Genomic DNA, 19,487 nt, shown 5'->3' on the forward strand with positions numbered 1-19,487 from the left:
AATTCATTTACATAGACCATAACTTGTCGAACATGCGTGTCTTACGTACTATTATACATATCGAGCCGAAACATTCAAATATTTATATCAGAAAAAAAGCTATTTTCTCTGAATTTGGAAATAAAAAGATATGATCGTCAACCAGAGTAACAGACAGACTGAACAGTAAGTAGTTGTCAAAAAGAGTAAGTGACACAATGGACAGTTCGTGATGACGAGAAGCTCATTTGAAGTATTTTTTTTTCTTAAGACAGCTGTAGATGACCTAAGAAAAACTGAACAGTAAGTAGTTGTCAACCAGAGTAAGTAAGAAACTGAACAGTAGGTTGTTATCAACAAGAGTAAGTGACACAATGGACAGTAAGCAGTTGTCAACCAGAGTAAGTTACAAAATGGGCAGTGAGCAGTTGTCAACCAGAGTAAGTGACAGAATGGACAGTAAATAGATGTTAACCATAGTAAGTGACAGACTGAACAGTAAGTGGTTGTCAACCAGAGTAAGTGACAGAATGAACAGCAAGAAGTTGTCAACCAGAATAAGTAACAGACTGAACAGTAAGTAGATGTCAACCAGAGTAAATGACAGTGTAGTTATCAACCAGAGTAAATGACAGTGTAGTTGTCAACCAGAGTAAGTAACAGATTGAACAGTAAGTAGATGTCAACCAGAGTAAATGACAGTGTAGTTATCAACCAGAGTAAATGACAGTGTAGTTGTCAACCAGAGTAAGTAACAGATTGAACAGTAAGTAGATGTCAACCAGGATAAGTGACATACTGAAAATTAAGTTATTGTCAACCAGAGTAAGTTACTGACTGGAGAGTAAGTAGATGTCAACTAGAGTGAGTGACAGACAGTGTGGCTATCAACCCAAGTAACTGAGTCGTGGTAATCTTAAGCTGTTGTTTTATTTCTGGCTATGACATAATTTGTTAATCATGTTCTTTTCAAATAACGGAAGAGGAAATATTTGCTGATAACTTACGTTTTTCGCGAAGAAGCTAAGATTAATTATATTTGTTAGCAGCTCTAGTTTGTACTTTGTCTTTTTCTTTCTAGTAAAAGTATCGTCAATACCTTAGTTAAAAATTGGTGTCGTAAGTTTGGTGTTTGAATTAAAAAAAAAGAGAGAAAAAGGATCGTTTTATCGATTTCTTTGTCTTTTTATTTTTACTTTTTCTGTTCGATTTTTCTGAAAGCTTTATGAGCACATGATTCCCAAGTATTTGAAGAACACTGACCATGACGAAATGTCTGAATTCTAAAATCTACAAGAATACAAAGTAACACGCTATCTGAGAAAGTATTAACACAAAGTAACACATTACCTGAGAAGGTATTAAGACAAAGTAACACATTATCTGAGAAAGTATTAACACAAAGTAACACACTATCTGAGAAAGTATTAACACAAAGTAACACTTACCTGAGAAGGTATTAAGACAAAGTAACACACTACCTGAGAGGGTATTAAGACAAAGTAATACACTATCTGAGAAAGTATTAACACAAAGTAACACACTACCTGAGAAGGAAAAGATAAGAAAACGTTAATTTTTAATAGAAGCAGAAGTCATACGATATGTTAAGAAAACGCTTTTCATATATTTTTTATAACCAAAGTTCGGGTTTGTCTGACTCGCAGAATTTCAATTTGATGGAACTCGTATGAGGGTTTTATCCGTGCCACTGTAGTTAGAGCTTTTCGTTTTGTTGCTATGGAAACATCACACGTCATTCTCTCCAAACAACTCACTGTCTCCTTCGTCTGGTGATCCAGTTTTCGTCTTACTCTCTACAGCTCTATGAGTTTAGATTTTTTTTTTTTTCAAGTGTTCGCGCAACTCTAAATAAGTACTATTTGAAGTGGTGGACTAGAGGAAAGGAAACTTGTTGAGCAACCAACGGTAACTGTAGAACTACTCTAATAAAAAGGGGAGTGGAATTAAATGGTAATCTTATAACGTATTCACGGCCCAAAGGTTTGAAACAGATTTCAAATCACAGACCCTCGGATCCCCAACCAGTATTAGAAGTTAACGTACATCAAAACTTAGTTTGTATGACAGTTATGAATATATTGGCTAATTGCAGAATTTAAACAAAACCTTCAAGAAATCTAGTGCTGAACCAGTGATTTGTTGTTCTTTTATATTCAATACCAGAAATGTAGCTTATAACTAAGATGTCGTTGTAACTTATAGCTAAGATGTTATTGTTTTTCAATTAAGCACAAAGCTGCACCAAGGGCTATCTGTGCTCTGCCCACCACGGATATCGAAACCCAGTTTTTAGTGTTGTGAGTCCGAAGAGTCTTATAACTAAGAACGTGTTACCTCTAAATTGTGCCAACATACAATGTGTTTGTAAGAACTTACAAATCCGATCATTTTGTCCGATGTCATGTGATAACACAGCTTAAACCCCCTGATTCTCTTATTTGGATTTATTTAAAGGTGGCGTTAAGTACAGATGCCATCTCTAAGAAAAGGAATTTCTTCCAGAAAATCCATGTTAATAATTCTTATAAAGGACTAACTTTTGGTATTTCGGAGAAGATGCTATCTGGAATAGCAGTGATGAAACAGGTCCAACTATCAGTCACACACCAAACGTAGTGGAAAAAACAGCCTGCCGCTGGAAGCTATACAAGGATACAATTCTAGATGAAGAGAAAAACCCACTTGTAATGAAAATTGTATATGTAAAAAACTGCAGTTTTTTACATATACAGGGTGTTCGAAAAGTCATTGTGCACTTATATGTTTATTAACAGACAAAACTACACAGTGACTTTCCGAAAACCCTGTATAATACAAGGATACAGGAGTCCATTTTACCTATGATAAGATCTTTCTTTGAAACTAGGGAATACGTTGACACTTTTATACAAAACATTTAGATGTCTGTAACATAAAATGGGTGTCGTCTTGCTGGTGTTAAAACGGTACAAAACGTGGGAAGGTGTAGAGTCTAGGAATATTTAATTTCTGAATGATTGCACTCTAGGCATGTTTAGTGTATATGTGATATAAGAACTGTAGATGTCTCCTTTGTTCACGAAGCAATACTAAATCGCAAAAATAAGGATTTCTGTTGTTATATAGCTAACATAGACATAAGAAAAGCTTTAATTTACAAAGACTTATTGTAAAATACCTTTCGCCGATATTTCTTTACTTCGCAATTGATAGAAACTGAAGCGAGCCTTATTTCTAAAAGCATGAAAACTATCGGCAGAGTAAACTGACTTGAAACTCATTAGTATACCTACGTTAATCAAATGAATGCTTCTGCTAACAAGTTTCAAATTTTGAAGATAGCAACTAAGTATGGCAGTTAGTTAAATGCCATAAGTAACTTTTTATGGCATTTGTGAATTACCAATTTCCGATTTATCCTATAGACTGGAATACTTTATAATAAAGAAATGTAGGGAAAGTTTAGAACTTTCAAAAATCGATTTAGATCCCTGAAGGTTGTACTACCAGATGCTATAAACATTATGGAAAGGACAATGTAAATACCATAAAAAACACAACTAAAGTGTACATTGTTTTCTTAGACCACAAAGAATGAAAGGGTCTACAATTTCTAAAAACAGAATCATACAATAACTAAAGAAAAAAAAACAATGAAATATAGCTAGTGGGATAATAATATTGTGTTAGAAAGTTCCCTGTTTATTAACCTGGTTATTACTAAAGGTAAGATATTGATATATAAGGTAAGTAAAAACAATATTGATATTGTTTTAAAATATTCCTTGTTTAGTAACCTTGTTATTAATTAAAGTAGATAAATTAATATCTTATTAAAAATTCCTTGTTTAATAACCTGGTTATTAAATGAAGTATGATATTAATATTGTATTAAACATTCCTTATCTGGTAACCTGGTTATTACCAGAAGTAGGATATTAATATTGTATTAATCATTCCTTGTTCAGTAACCAGGTTATCAATTAAAGTTGCATATCATATTGTATTAAACATTCATTGTTTAATAACCTGATTATTAACTAAAGTAGGATATTAATATCATATTAAAATATCCTTCTGTGGTAACCTTGTTAGTTCCTAAAGTAGTTATTAATATTGTATTAAACATTCCTTATCTAGTAACCTGATTATTAAATAATATGGGATCTTATTATTGAATTAAAGATTTCTCATGTGGTAACCCGGTTATTAAGTAAATAAGAATATTAGTATTGTATAAAAACATTCCTTCTATAGTAACTTGGTCATTAAGTAGGGTAGGATATTAATATTGTATTAAAGAATCTTTGTCTGGTAACCTGGTTACTAACTAAATTAGGATATTAATACTGTATAAAGCACTCGTTAACTAATAAAGTCGTTATTAAGTGAAGTAGGATATTAATACTATGTTAAATACACATTGTTTAGTAACGTGGTTATTAACTAAAGTACAATATTAATATTGTATTAAACATTCCTTATCTCCTATCCTTGTTATCAGCTAAAGTATGATATTAACTAGTTATTAACTAACGTTGGATATTAATATTGTGTTAAACATTGGTTGTTTGGTAACATAGTTATTAACTCTAGTAGGATATTAATATTGTTTAAAATATTCCTTATCTGATAACATGATTATTAACTGAAGTATGATATTAATATTGTTCTCAAACATTCCTTGTTTTGTAACCTAGTAATTAATTAAAGGGGATAAATTAATATCGTATTAAACATTTCTTATCAGTTAACTTGTTTATTGGCTAAAGTAGGATATAAATATTGTGTAAAACAAATTTTATTTAGTAATCTGGTCATTAACTAACATACGATATTAATACTATATTAAACATTCTTTATCTTGTAAACTGGTTACTAACTAAAATAACATGTTAATATTGTTTTAAACATTCTTTATCTGGTAAGGTGGTTACTATCTAAATTAGGATGTTAATATTGTATTAAACATCCCTTTTCTTGTAACCTGCTTACTGATTAAAATCTGATATTAATATTGTATTAAAACATTCCTTATCTGGTAGCATGGTTATCACCTACGTTCCTACTTTAGTTAATGACCAGGATGCTAAACATGGTTGTTAAATAAAGTAGATTATTAATATTTTATTAAGCATTCCTTATCCTGTGACCTGGTAATTTATTAAAGTAGGATATTAATATTTAATTAATACATTCCTTGTTTAGTAACCTGGTCATTAGCTAAAGTACGATATTAATATTGTTTTAAAACATTTCTTGTTCAGTAATCTAGTTATTAATTAAAGTAGATAAATTAATAACGTACTAAACATTCCTTATCACATAACTTGTTTACTGACTAAAGTAAGATATTAATTTTGTGTTAAAAATTCCTTATTTAGTAACCTGGCGATTAACTAAAGTAGGTTATTAATATTGTATTAAGCATTACTTATCAGGTAACCCGGTTATTAACTAAAGTAGTATATTAATATTGTATCAAAACTTTCCTCGTTTAGTAACCTGGCGATTAAATGAAATATGATATTAATACTGTATTAAACATTCATCATCTGCTAACCTGATTACTAACTAAAGTATAATATAAAAAAATGTATTAAATATTCCTTTTCTGGTAACCTGGTTACTATCTAAAGTAGGATATTAATACTGTATTAAACCATTCCTTGTTTAGTAACCTGATCATTAACTAAAATAAGATATAAATATTGTATTAAACGTTCTAATCTGGTAACCTGGTTACTAAGTAAATTAGGATATTAATATTGTATTAAGCACTCGTTATCTGATAAACTGTTTATTAAGTGAAATAGGATATTAATATTGTATTAAAACATTCGGTTTTTAGTGACCTGGTTATTCACTAAAGAACGATATCAATATTATATTTAAACATTCGTTATCTTTTTACCTGTTCATTAACTAAAACAGGTTACTGATATTGTATTATGCATTCATTATCTGGTAACATGGTTATTAACTAATGTAGGATATCAATAATGTATTAAAACATTCCTTGTTTTCTAATCTAATCAGTAACTAAAGTAGAATATTAATACTGTATTAATCATACCCTATCTAGTAAGCTGGTCATTAACTAAAGTAGGTTATTAATATTGTATTAAGCATTCCTTATTTGGTAGCATGGTTATTAATTAATGTAGGATATTAATATTGTATAAAAATATAACTTATTTAATAACTTCATTTTTAACTAAAGTATGATATTAATGTTGTATTAAACATTTCTTATCTGGTAACTTGGTTATTAACTAAAATAGAATATTAAGATTTATTAAATATTTCTTATCTCGTAACCTTGTTACAAACTTGATTAGGATATTAATATTGTATTAAACGTATTTTGTTTTGTAGCCTGATTATTAGCTAAAATAGGATTTTATTATTGTATTAAACATTTCTTCTTTTGTAACCTAGATATTAACTAATGTGGGATATGGATATTGTTTTCAACTTTCCTTATCTGGTAACCTGGTTATTAAGTAAAGTAAGATATTAATACTGTATTAAACATTCCTTATTTGATAACCTAGTTATTTACTAAATTTGAATATTAATATTGTATTAAACATTCCTTGTTTGGTAACCTGGTTATTAACTACAGTAGGATATTACTATTGTATTAAACATTCTTTGTTTAGTAGCCTGATTATTAACTAAAGTATAATATTAATATTATGTTAAGCATTCCTTATCTTGTAACCTGGTTATTAACTAAAGTAGTGTATTAACATTGTATTAAACATTCCTCTTCTGGCATCCTGGTTATTAACTAAATTATGATATTAATAGTGTATTATACATTCCTTGTTTACTAACCTAGTTATTAACTAGAGTGTAATATTAATATTGTATTAAACGTTCCTTATCTGGTAACCTTGTTAGTAACTAATGAAGGATATTATTATTGTATTAAATATTCCTTATCTGGTAACATGGTTATCAACTGAGCTAGGATATTAATATTGTATTAAATATTCCTTATCTGGTAACATGGTTATCAACTGAGCTAGGATATTAATATTGTATTAAGCGTTCCTTATATAGTAGCCTGGCCATTAACTAAAGTATTATATTATTACTGTATTAAATGTTCCTTCTTTCGTAATTTGGTTATTAACTAAAGTAGTTTATTAATATTTTATTAAGTATTCCTTTTCTGGTATCCTGGTTATTAAATATAGTGGTATATTAATGTCGTATAAGACATTCCTCGTTTTGTAACCTGGTTATTGACTAATGTAGGGTTTCAATATTGTGTTAAAACCTTCCTTGTTTGGTGGTCCGGCATGGCCAGGTTGTTAAGGCACTCGATTCGTAATCCGAGGGTCGCAGTTTCTAATCTCCGTCACACCAAACAGGTTCGCCCTTTGAACCGTGAGGGTGTTATAAGGTAACGGTCAATCCCACTATTCTTTGGTAAACGATTAGCCCACGAGTTTGCGTTGGGTAGCGGTAACTAGCTGCCTTCACACTGGTAAATTACGGACGGCCTACGCAGATAGCCATCGTGTATCTCTGCGCGAAATTGAAACGAAACCTTGTCTGGTAACACGGTTATTGACTTTAGTATTATTTTTGTCTTGAATGTACCAAGATGTCATTGTGATATATACAGGAATAATATTTTTTTTGCCCACATGTAAAACAGAAACTCCTGTTATTGTTTTTAGCCTGAAAATGGTAGCTAGGAGGAAAAAGTTTGTTTATTGTTTGATAATTGTAATATTCTGCACATTAAAAAAAATTACTGTTTCTACAAAAGGGAAGAGTGTGTGATGTTACATAACTCTGATGTTCTCAACAGTAGACATCCAGTATTGGCTAAAATGAAAAGTTATATCGGTCCAATTAACTCTTCCCTTAACCCCAAAGAATGAATATATCTTTGTGAAGTGTCGAGGAGTGTCTTACATCTAGTTACTTTCTTACTGTAACCCATGTAATGAAGATAGCTCCTAATGATATCAGGTAAGGTGTGGCTTCCGAGATAACATCTGATGACATTGGGTGAGGAGTGTCTTTCATGTAGCTACACCGCTATTGTATCCCATATAATAAAGATAACCTCTGATGATACTGAGTAAGGAGTGGCTTCCATCTAGTTACTTTGTTATTGTAACCCATATAATAAATACAACATCTGATGATATTGGGTGATCAATTGCTTCCAAGATAACTTTTAAGGATATTCGGTGAGGAGTGGTTTCCATCTAGTTACTCAGTTATTGTCACTCTTGTAATTATGATAAGTTCTGATGATACTAGAACATTCTTGCATCTATGTTGCAACAAAACGCTGCTTTTGGCCATTATCCACATTTCTGACAAGGTGAAGAATTTGCTCTGTTTATTTTGGCCGTGCAGCAACTGTTTTAGTGGTGAATGGCGCCTAACTGTCACGGCACTCTTTGTGGATAGCGGTAATGTAAGTGACCTACGATCTCTCTTTGATTTTGACGGTCCTTTCATCGAACAGCTGTGCATCATTCTAAAAACGTGGTAAATACCTGCTGTCACTTTGTATGTGGTATGGCTATTTGTGTCTTGTTATTTTTATTAAGTTACACCTGTATTTATTGTATGTTTGTTTGTTTTTTAATTTCGCGCAAAGCTACACGAGGGCTATCTGCATTAGCCGTCCCTACTTTAGCAGTGTAAGACTAGATTGGTTGGTTGATTTGGTGTTTTATGGAACAAAGCAGCTGGGCTATCTGCGCAAAACATCCGGTAAAAAGTTAAAATTAAAGTAAACTTAGTAAAATTCATAAAAGAAAATTAAGATAAAACAAAACAAAGTTTAAAAAAACATAAATAGCATAAAACCAATGTTTACATCTGGTACAAAACGTTAAGACAAAAACTACAGTAATACAATTTGTAAAGAACTTTGTATAGCATAATTGTAATTATCATAACTCTCTAAGAAGACTAACGAGTAAATACAAAAACCACTGTCAGTACCATAAAGTTGGCCTTTCCAGTTCTGGTTACGAGTTATTTGACGTTATGGCCATTTTCAAAGAGTAAAGTAATAAAAATTTCAAAAGACTTGTAGCAAAATTTTAATAATAACTCACCAGGATGACTAACAGGTAGTTCGAACAGCAGCATTAGTCGCCAGTCCTGGTTTTGAGTTATTTGACATTATGACCATTTTCTAATTTCAAATCGAACTAAATGCACTGTGATTCTTAAAAGGGAGTCTCAGTAAAAAGGTCTAATGTACAAACTAAAAAACTTAAATGGCATTAAAAATTAAAAATGGCCTTTAAAAATTAAAAACATTACCAAGGTGGACAGTGTCACCATCACCAAAACACTGTCTAAAGTTATGGTCAAGTCTTGGGTCAGAATATGGTGAAAATGGCGCCGTCGTAGAGAGTTATAACGACGTCAAGAAAGTAAAATGAGGATTACTGTGACCTGAGTATCACACGGACTACACAATAGTGCATCAGTTCCAGATAAAAGAAAACGATGAGTTAAGAACTGTGACCAATGAGTAGTCTAGTTGGAATACCTTCCACTTTCAGATTCTTACAGAAACAAAACAGCCAAAGTCCAAGAGAGATTTATGTCGAAAAGCTTGTTTTCAGATTGTTCACTCAAAGTCGACTGTCAACTGGCACGGAGCTGAGCCTTGAATACAGGACCATAGTCCATGTATGGAACAGGCACAGCAGTGATAGTACCAGAGCATATAGATTTAGTTACAGTGTTTGCAAGTTTTTTCCCGAAAATACCAACGTGGCCAGGTATCCAGAAAAACCGGATAGAAATAGATGTTAAAGAGAAATGGGCCAGTTGGTTTTGAATATCGGCGAGAACAGGGTGTGAACTGACATGAAGCGATTTCAGGGCCAGTAGAGAACTAAGCGAGTTAGTATAGATAGTGCAGTTTGAGTATTGCTTAACTTCTATGTGATCCGGGGCAAGAGAAATGACGTACAGTTCAGTATTAAACACAGAAGCTGCAGAGGGGATTCTGTGCACAACCACCGAAACACAACAAACCATGGCAGAGCCCACACAGTCACTTGATTTCGAACCATATGTATAAATAGAAATAGAAGGATGGTTCGGAAGATGTTCAGCAAATAACAGACAGTATTTCCAATTCGCTATGTCTGCTTTTCTCAGATGACTTAAAGATAGGTCATTTTTGGGACTGTAAAAAGCCATGGTGCGATGAGCTGACCAGTAGATGCAGCAATGTTATCCAAGGACTGACCCAATTCATCCAACTGTGCCTGGATACGAAGACCAAAAGGAGCAATGGCAGATCGTCTGTTCTGAAGAAGCATGGCCCATCGAAGAAGGAAAACACAACCATAGGTGGGATGCTTTGGTAAGGAACGAAGTTTCGAAGCATATAGTAAAGACAGTTGCAAACGGCGGAGATGCAGAGGAGGTTTATGAGACTATGTATAAGCTCTGAACTGGGGAAGTGCAGAAAGTTCCAGTGCAGAGCCGAAGTCTTTGATGATGAATGGGGTCCAGAATCTTTGAAACCGAGGTCCTGGCAGAACCACAGACTAATGATCCATACTCGAATTTCGATCGAATAAGAACACGTTATATCTTAAGCAAAGAACATTGGTTCGCTCCCTAAGTGGTGGAAAAGGGAACACGGAGGATGTTCAGTACTCTTGTACATTTGATACGTAGCTGCTTGATGTGTGGCATAAAGGTCAGCTTACCATCAAAGATAAGCTCCAAGAACTTTGTCTCAGGGACCACAGGCAGCGCAACTTCACTGATACGAAGTTCAGGATCATGGTGAATACACCGTTGGCGGCAAAAGTGCATGCAAACGGTTTCAGAGAGAGAGAAGCTAACACATTTGCTGTGGTCCACTTCGGTAAATGATTGAGGACAATCTAGAACTGCCGCTCAATATACCTCATGTTCGACGACTGACATGAGACTGGAAAGTGTCGAATCCACACGAACGTGGAATCTACTGTCTATAGAAAAGTTTTAATAAAAATGGGCAAATGGCCTTGTAACCCATATATATGGAGGTCTCGCAAAATGCTATACCTCCACGTTGTATCATAAGCCTTCTCAATGTCAAAGAATATTGATACAAGATGTTGTCGTTTGAGAAAGGCTTCTCTGGTTGACATTTCAATCCGAATCACTTTGTCCATGGTGGAGCGATGTCGTCGGAACTCACACTGGGTGGGCAAAAGTAGGTTGTTTGATTTGAGGAACCAAACAACACAAGCATTAACCATCATTTCTAAGGTTTTATCGAGACAGCTCGTCAAAGCAATTGGACGACAGTTTAAAGGAATCTGGGTATCCTTCCCAAGCTTAGAGAAATGTAAGACAATAGCCTGGCACCAGGCATCAGGAAAAACATTCTCTTGCCATATCCGGTTAAAAACAATAAGAAGAATAGCAAGAGAAGCAGGAGATAGACGGCGCAGCATTTCATAGTGTACATCATCAGTTCCAACTGATGTACTGCCAGACTGATGAAGAGTCTGTTTGAGTTCCACTAGTATTAAGGGACGATTATAGTCACAGAGACAGTCAACGTGAAAGGATAGAGGTGTTTGCTCTGCCTGAGTCTTGATGGCTAAGAAGGTGGAGGAAGAACCAAAAGTGCTAGATACCCTGCAAAAGCTTTCAAGGTGGCCATTTTTATTTACATGTAGGTGAATTTAGAGTTTTTTTTCTTTACTGTCTTTATCGAAGGATGTCTATAGATTTCCATGGATCCTGCCCTGGGTCGATTGGGCAGGTCTTTACTGTTGGAAGATGATTCCAGTGAATGGAAACGTGAACGAATGATCGTTTTGCGCCTTGGGGAAATGCCTGTATCCAGAACAAAAGGAAGAGGATCTTGGGACTTGTTAGAATGTATATAAGGGACAGAAATGTGTGGTGAAGTTGATTCATCAACTTTTTAAACCACGGGGTAAAAATACTTTTCATTTGTTCCTCTAGTCCCTTCTGAATTAAAAAAGGAGACATTTGCCCTTGTCTGAAAGAGAATGTAGTATCAGAAAATGAGGTACAACAGGTGTTACAGATGGTGAAGATTGCTGCTCAGACTCTTCAAGACGTGGTCGTTTACCTATGAACTGTTTTTTCGCTATTTTATTTGAGTTTTTATTTGGAGGATCCATAAAAAAAGGAAATTTCGGTGCCCACTGACCCTCCCCACCATGGAGCCCAACGAGGGGACGCACTACAATGTCAAACAAGGACACTTCAGCAACGCCAGGGTTTCGTGAGCACTATACCCAAACACCAGCATCATATACAGTGTCCACAACACCTGTTGAGAACATCCAACACTGGTACTTGGTTGACCCTAGCCCAACTGGACCAGCCAAATGACCCAAGGGGGACTACCCCAAGGCCGCCCGTCTACAGGAATTCAAGGCCAAATTTGTGTATTAGGGTTGGACCCCTCAACCACCAGGATCCTCTCCTGCCCTTCACAAGTCACCATGCACAACAAACACATGGAGGGATGTTTAGATCCCAGAGAAGGTAAATTGAAAGAACAGAACCTACCCTGGGAAGGTCCCTTCACCACGTACAGGAATCCACACCGAGGTGTAAGACTAGAGGGAAAGCAGCTAGTCATCACAACCCACCGCCAACTCTTTGGCTACTTTTTACTAACGGATAGTGGGATTGACCGTCACATAATAACGCCCCTACGGCTAAAAAGGCGAGCATGTTTGGTACGAAGAGGATTCGAACCTGCGACTCTCGTATTACAAGTCGAACACCTTAACCCACATTGCCACGCCGGGCCTCATTGTGCTTCACTGACAACAAGCAAAGGTTGATGACTTATAATTGCAAAGTAATAACATATGTAAATTGAAATGTGTAATTTATTCCATTAAATATTTCTTTTGCCACAGATAATATAATAAACGTTAAAAGACTGGATTAGAAGAAAAACCTTTATATGTCTGAACAGGATAGATATATATTACATTTAAAACTATTTGATTTTCCTGTAAAAACAGTAAGTGTGAATGTGCCTTTACGGCTACATAAAAACACCGCTACCTAGTTATCATCAATGCCTGTGATCACCATATTATTCATCACTGATTGTACCTGATGGCAATCTAATCATATTTTGGTTTTAAAAAATAGAATTTTTATTTGAATGACTGTTTGTTTGTTTTTTGAATTTCGAGCAAAGCTACACGAGGGTTATCTGCGCTAGCCGTCCCTAATTTATCAATGTGAGACTAGAGGGAAGGTAATTAGTCATCACCGCCAACTCTTGGGCTACTCTTTTACCAATAAATAGTGGGATTGACCATATAAAATTTTCTAGTGGGCTGCGCTATGCCTACTGTTTCTTGTCGATAATTCTAATCTTTGGAACCGCTTCGCGAGTAACAAAGATAATGGTTAATTACCATTCAAGAATTTTATATCCCCTCAGGAACAAACCATGTCATATTACAAAGCTGTTTGTCCAATTAGATTGTTCAACATTGATTAACTGAGATCCAATCAAAGTTGGTCAAATGTCGCCCTCAGACCAAACAGCAACAATGAATGAAACATCCAGATAAAAAGAAGTGTGTGGTTATTTATAGATATAAAAAATAGAATCAGGATGTAACTTTAATTTACATTTTAGTGTTATTTTTTATTGTAACGGTATACTTTGTATATCATTTAACCGTTGAAAATTAAACCATATCTGCTGAACGTCCTATTTAATTGATCGTTTTTAACATTCGTTTGTTGCAGCTTTTCCGTTTGTTTATGAAATTGCATGAGATTTATTTTGTTCATTTTTTCATTATTTTTTAAGTAATTTGCTTTTAAAGTTGTTTTTTTTTTTACAAAACTGAAATAATACCTTTTCTTATCACTCGCTTTTGTTTTACCTTTCGCTTGAATGTTGTTGTTTTGAATGAAGCACAAGGCAACACAATGGGCTATCTGTGCTCTGCCCAGCACGGGTATCGAAACACGGGTTTTAGCCTTGTAAGTCCACAGACATACCACTGAGTCACTGGAGGCTCGCTTGATGGCACAAATAGTATAGTCAATACTTGTTATTTTATTATTTTGTACTGGAGTAATATGATGATTTCTGATTTTGCCCCCTTCACATCCTGTTTGTTTACTTTGGTTGTGCAAACGTATTAATAAATATTTTTTTTTATTCACAAGATAAGCGAAAAACAATTAATTAATTAAAGGCTAAGATATCGTCATCACACAACTTTATAATCGAAACAGTTTAACGGCTTTGAAGTAATGTAATTGGCATCTATGACAAAATTAAGCTTCTAGTCATTTCCTTTTTTCGTGTAAAGAAGTTCAGAAAGGCACGAGTTGTATGTAATACTGGCTTGGTGTGACCTGTTAATTAGGATACTCAACTCGCAAATTGAAGTTCGCCGGTTCGAATCACTGTTAACTGTAGGGTCGTTTATTAGTTACGATCAATCCCTCCATTCATTGGTAAAAAAGTAGCCCAAGAGATATTGGTGAATGGTGTTGACTGGCTATTGTTGCTGTGTCGTTGTGCGCGATTTCGGAGGAACAGATTCACTCAGACCTCTTCCTCTCATTAACTGGTTATTTTCAGTCTCAGTCTATAATTGTTAAATCAGGGACAGCTACCGCATAAAATCCCAGAGAAGCCTTGTTCGAAATTAAAAACAAAACAAATAAACAAAATCTACATAATAAATATCATATTTAACTGTGTTAGACCTACCTTCTGGCTCATACAAATTTCAATACTATTTACCATTTATTTGCATTCCTTTGGTAAGGAAACAGAAATAAAAGTACATGATATTGTTTCGACGTAAATAAGTTGGCCAAAATTCTCTCCCTTTTTGTTAATTAAAATCAGTAAAAAAATATAGACGGCTAGAAAAAATTCTTATTATCATTGAAGTTGGAAGAAATACGTATTGGTTGAAGATTAATTTGTTACTCTATTAGTCATAAATATTATCTTTCAACATCGAGTACATCTAAGCAGTGGTATGATTTGTTTGTTTATTTGTTTTTTGAATTTCGCACAAAGCTACTCGAGGGCTATCTGTGCTAGCCGTCCCTAATTTAGCAGTGTAAGACTAGAGGGAAGGCAGCTAGTCATCACCACCCACCGTCAACTCTTGGGCTACTCTTTTACCAACGAATAGTGGGATTGACCGTCACATTATAACGCCCCCACGGCTGAAAGCATTTTTGGCGCGACGGGGATGCGAACCCGCGACCCTCGGATTACGAGTCGCACGCCTTAACATGCTTGGCCATGCCAGGCTCAATGGTATGAAAGCGAGATTTTAATGACGCTATAACCAGGGGCGTATATCCTTGGGTGGGTGCGTGGGATACACCCCCTTCATTTTAGATGAGAGGTGTGGTGCATACAATCATCCCCCCCCTACAGTTTGGTCTGTTGAATTGTTTCATTGCATCACAGGCCTACAAATTGTGTGTTTGTTCTTGTGATTCTCGTGTTCTTACCAATCGAATTACATAATTAGGCCTAGATGTAGGCTTTTTCAGTAGCCGAAATGTACATCTTTAATATAGGCGTGCTTCTAAGCTTTTCGATCTAAGCGATAGTTCGTAAGTATCAGTCAGTAAGCCTAAGTATACATGCAAGGCTTGCAAGCACTAGCACGGAATCTACCTACGTCTTGGACGTAGTGTAAGATTAAGTAAAATTTTCATCACAACAGATTGAACAGAGCATTAAATTCGAAAATATTACTCCCAAGCGTAAACTTCTGTGATCTAGATCTGGCAGGCCATTTGTAGCTTGTAGCTGCATTAATCTTATGTGTATATTGTGCGGTTTTCCTACGCCATTTGTTCTTATGCATGCCAAGCCCGTTTTATTGTCGATGTTGATATGTATTTATTCATCGAGTTCACATGTACAAAAAAACAAACAAACCGAACTACAGGTGACAGCACTTATCTCAATATTCTTAATGCTCCCACTTAATTTTAAGTTTTACACAAAGTTACAATTACTGTCAATAATCTTACAGTTATTCTAAATGTTTTACAATTACTTTCAATCTATTATTATAATCGTCACTTTATCTGGTTCATTTATCCATTGGTGCCAGTCCAACATTATCTCTGAACCTTTCAAATGCATTTCTAGCAAGTGACTTTGTAAGAATGTCAGCAGTCATACTGTTTGTGGGACAATTTTCCAGTTTTACTGATCCGTTCGGCACACATTGGCGAATAAAGTGGTAACGAATATCAGTGTGTTTTGTTCTTGCATGACCCACTGGATTTTGTGCCATGGCGATTGTTCCTTGGTTATCTTCCATGATACGAGCAGGGTCATCAACTTCGGAACCTATTTCTTGCAGTAGTCTTCTTAACCATACTGTTTTCTGTGCTGCAAGACTCAAGGCTATATACTCTACTTCTGAGGTGGACAGGGCCACCGTGGATTGCTTTTTGCTAATCCAACTTACAGCTCCTTCTGCTTGAATGAAGATATTTCCTGATGTGGACTTCCTATAATCCAGGTCTACAGCAAAATCTGCATCTGAGTAACCAGTAATGACGTCTCCTGGTACGTTTTCAAACTTAAGACTAAGATCAGCTGTTCCTTTCAAGTAACGTAGGATTCTCTTTGCTGCTGTTAAATGTACTGTGTTGGGCTGAGCATAATATTTCGATATTGCTCCCACTGCATATGCAATATCTGGTCTTGTTCCCACTGCAGCATACATTAGGCTGCCTACCAACGACTGGTACAAACTGCAGTCAACCTCAGTGCTAACACCATCATTCTTTTGCAGTTTCACGTTTACATCTGATGGAGTTGCAACTGCCTTACACTTAGTTATTCCAAATTTCACCAGCATAGTTTGGATATACTGTCTTTGATTTAACCATACACAGTCATTCTTTTCATCCTGAACAACACTGAGTCCAAGGATGTAATGGAGCTTTCCAAGGTCTTTCATGCGGAATTTTTCCTTCAGTGCTTCCTTTATAGTGATTATTTCATCATCACTATCAGCAACCAAAATAATATCATCCACATACACTGCAACTATTGCTTGGTTTTCACACTTCCATATGTAAACACATGGATCTGCTGAACTCTGAACAAATTCCAGTTCCATCATCTGTTCATGAAATGATTTGTTCCAACAACGTGGTGACTGTTTTAATCCATACAGTGATTTTTTCAGTTTACACACAAGGTTTTCCTTCCCTGGAACAGCAAAGCCTTCCAGTTGTTCCATGTATATCTCTTCATCAAGATTTCTATTCAGAAATGCAGTTATGACATCCATCTGGTGAATTTTCAAGTTTTTCTGCACAGCAAGTGCAATGAAGGAGCGAATTGATGCACAGCGCACCACTGGGGAGAAGGATTCCTCGTAATCCAGACCATAATACTGCGAGTAACCTGCGAGTAGGCCACCAGCCTACTCTTGAATCTCTCTACATTTTCAGTATTTCCATACTTAAGTTTGAATACCCACTTACAACCTATAGATTTTCTTCCAACTGGTAATTCAACCATGTCCCAGGTGTCACTTTCTTGTAAAGACTCAAATTCCAGATCTGTGGCTGACTTTCGCTCCTTTGCATTGTCACTTGACATTGCTTCACTTAATGTGCTTGGCTCTAACATACTGCATAAGTTTGCAGTGTGACAAACTGATTCATTTGCTGCTGCCATATCAACATACTCATCATATCCATAGCAGATGGGAGGTTTCCTGTTTCTTGCTGGTCGTTCAGCTTTATTTTTAGCTTTAACTTCTGTTTCTTGGTCCACTATCTGTTTACTTGATGAGATATACTCATTTGTCACAGGCTCTTGACCAAATTATGTTTCATTAAAGGTAACATCTCGCCGTATGAAAATCTTCTTGGATTTTTCATCATACAGTTGATATCCCTTGATGCAGTTATCATATCCAATGAAACGTACCTTCATTGACTTCATGTCTAATTTCTGTCTTGACGCATCTGGCACATGTGCATATGCAAGACATCCAAACACTTTTATGTGTGCTACATCTGGTTACTTCCCATACCACCTCTCATATGGCGTACTACCATCTTTTATTGCCGATGTGGATACTCTGCAGTAGCTATAACTTCCGCCCAGTACATTCTTGGTAACTTAGCATGTGACAGCATGCTTCTTGCTGATTCTACAAGAGTTCTGTTCCTCCTCTCAGCAACACCATTTTGTTCTGGACAATATGCAACTGACATCTCATGATGAATGCCTCTTGACTTCAAATATTGCTGGAACTCAATTGACGTATATTATCCACCATTATCTGTGCGCAGGATTTTTATGCGCTCTCCAGATTCATTTGAGTACAACTTCTCAAATTCCTTGAATTTCTCAAAGACTTCTGACTTCTGTTTCAAGAAATACACTCTGCAGCATCTTGAGTAATCATCAATAAATGTAACAAAGTACTTGCTACTTCCAATAGATGGAGTTTGCATAGGACCACAGATATCACTGTGTACCAGTTGCAGTCTTCCCTTTGATCTGATTTCTCCCACTGACTTAAATGGCTTCCTGTGCATGTAACATTGGATGTAACAGCGATTAACTCCAAACTGCACAATATTTCCTTTTTTAGTAGCAGCTCCTACTGAAAATAGATTGCTAAATAATTTTGGTATATGAAAGACACTCTGCATTGTGACATGCTTTGAATTACCGACTTTAAATGTCATTTCTAGTTTACATTTTCCATCTCCAAGAGCTTCAACAGTTCTTCCATCACCAATCCTAACTTGCTGAGGTGTGCTAAACTTGTGATAATTTGATAATATGTTCCTCTGGTGTGTCATATGCCTAGACGCACCAGAATCCACCAACCATTCCCCATTTCCTATTCCTTTATCCTGGTTTGTTACAAAGGCAACACCATTGTTTCCATCAGTATAATCTTCCGCCACATTAATATCCACATTCTTAGCTTTGTGGACCATTTTCTTCAGTGTTGGACAATTGCGTTTTATATGTCTCTCTCTGTCACACTTGTAACACTTGAAGCTGTTACCCCTTTTCTTTGTTTCTTGTGTTCCATGAGGTTTGAAGTTGCTGCGAGTGGCTAATGCAGTTGATGATGTTTCATTCGATGTGGTCATTTTCTTCTTTTGTTCTTCATTAATCAGTGCCTGTTGCACAAATTCTAATGATATATCATCAGTTTTGGTTTCCAGGGCTGTTATAATTGTATAACAATTATAAACCTTACTACCAAGTAAGGTAACAATCTGATCTTCTTCTGCTATTTCCGCCCCAACCACAGCAAGCTGATCCGTTAATTCCTTCATTTGTTTCAAATGTTCCTGTACCGTCACGCTTTCTTTCATCTCACATTGAAAATATTTCTTTTTCAGGAATAGTTTATTGGCCAGTGTGTTCCTATCAAAGTGAGCACGCAGTACATTCCATGCTTCCTTAGGAGTTGTGCATGAGGTGATAA

At 35.5% G+C, this 19,487-nt stretch overlaps 1 protein-coding gene across 6 annotated transcripts in view; it reads right to left on the reverse strand.

Moving 5' to 3' along the window:
* The window catches only part of LOC143255074 (uncharacterized), a 47,374-nt gene that overhangs the window by 21,113 nt on the left and 6,774 nt on the right, over positions 1-19,487 (reverse strand). For 2 of the 6 annotated variants that reach the window (XM_076510136.1, XM_076510135.1), the window contains exon 2: positions 2,541-2,663. The exons of 2 other annotated variants lie outside the window; for them this stretch is intronic. The gene's annotated coding sequence lies outside the window, so the exon portion shown is untranslated. The remainder of the gene's footprint in view (positions 1-2,540; positions 2,664-19,487) is intronic. 2 more of the 6 variants (XM_076510138.1, XM_076510137.1) reach the window with 1 other exon arrangement.

This window comes from Tachypleus tridentatus, chromosome 7, assembly GCF_004210375.1.
Source record: "Tachypleus tridentatus isolate NWPU-2018 chromosome 7, ASM421037v1, whole genome shotgun sequence".
In the NCBI taxonomy this organism is placed as follows: Eukaryota; Metazoa; Arthropoda; class Merostomata; order Xiphosura; family Limulidae; genus Tachypleus; species Tachypleus tridentatus.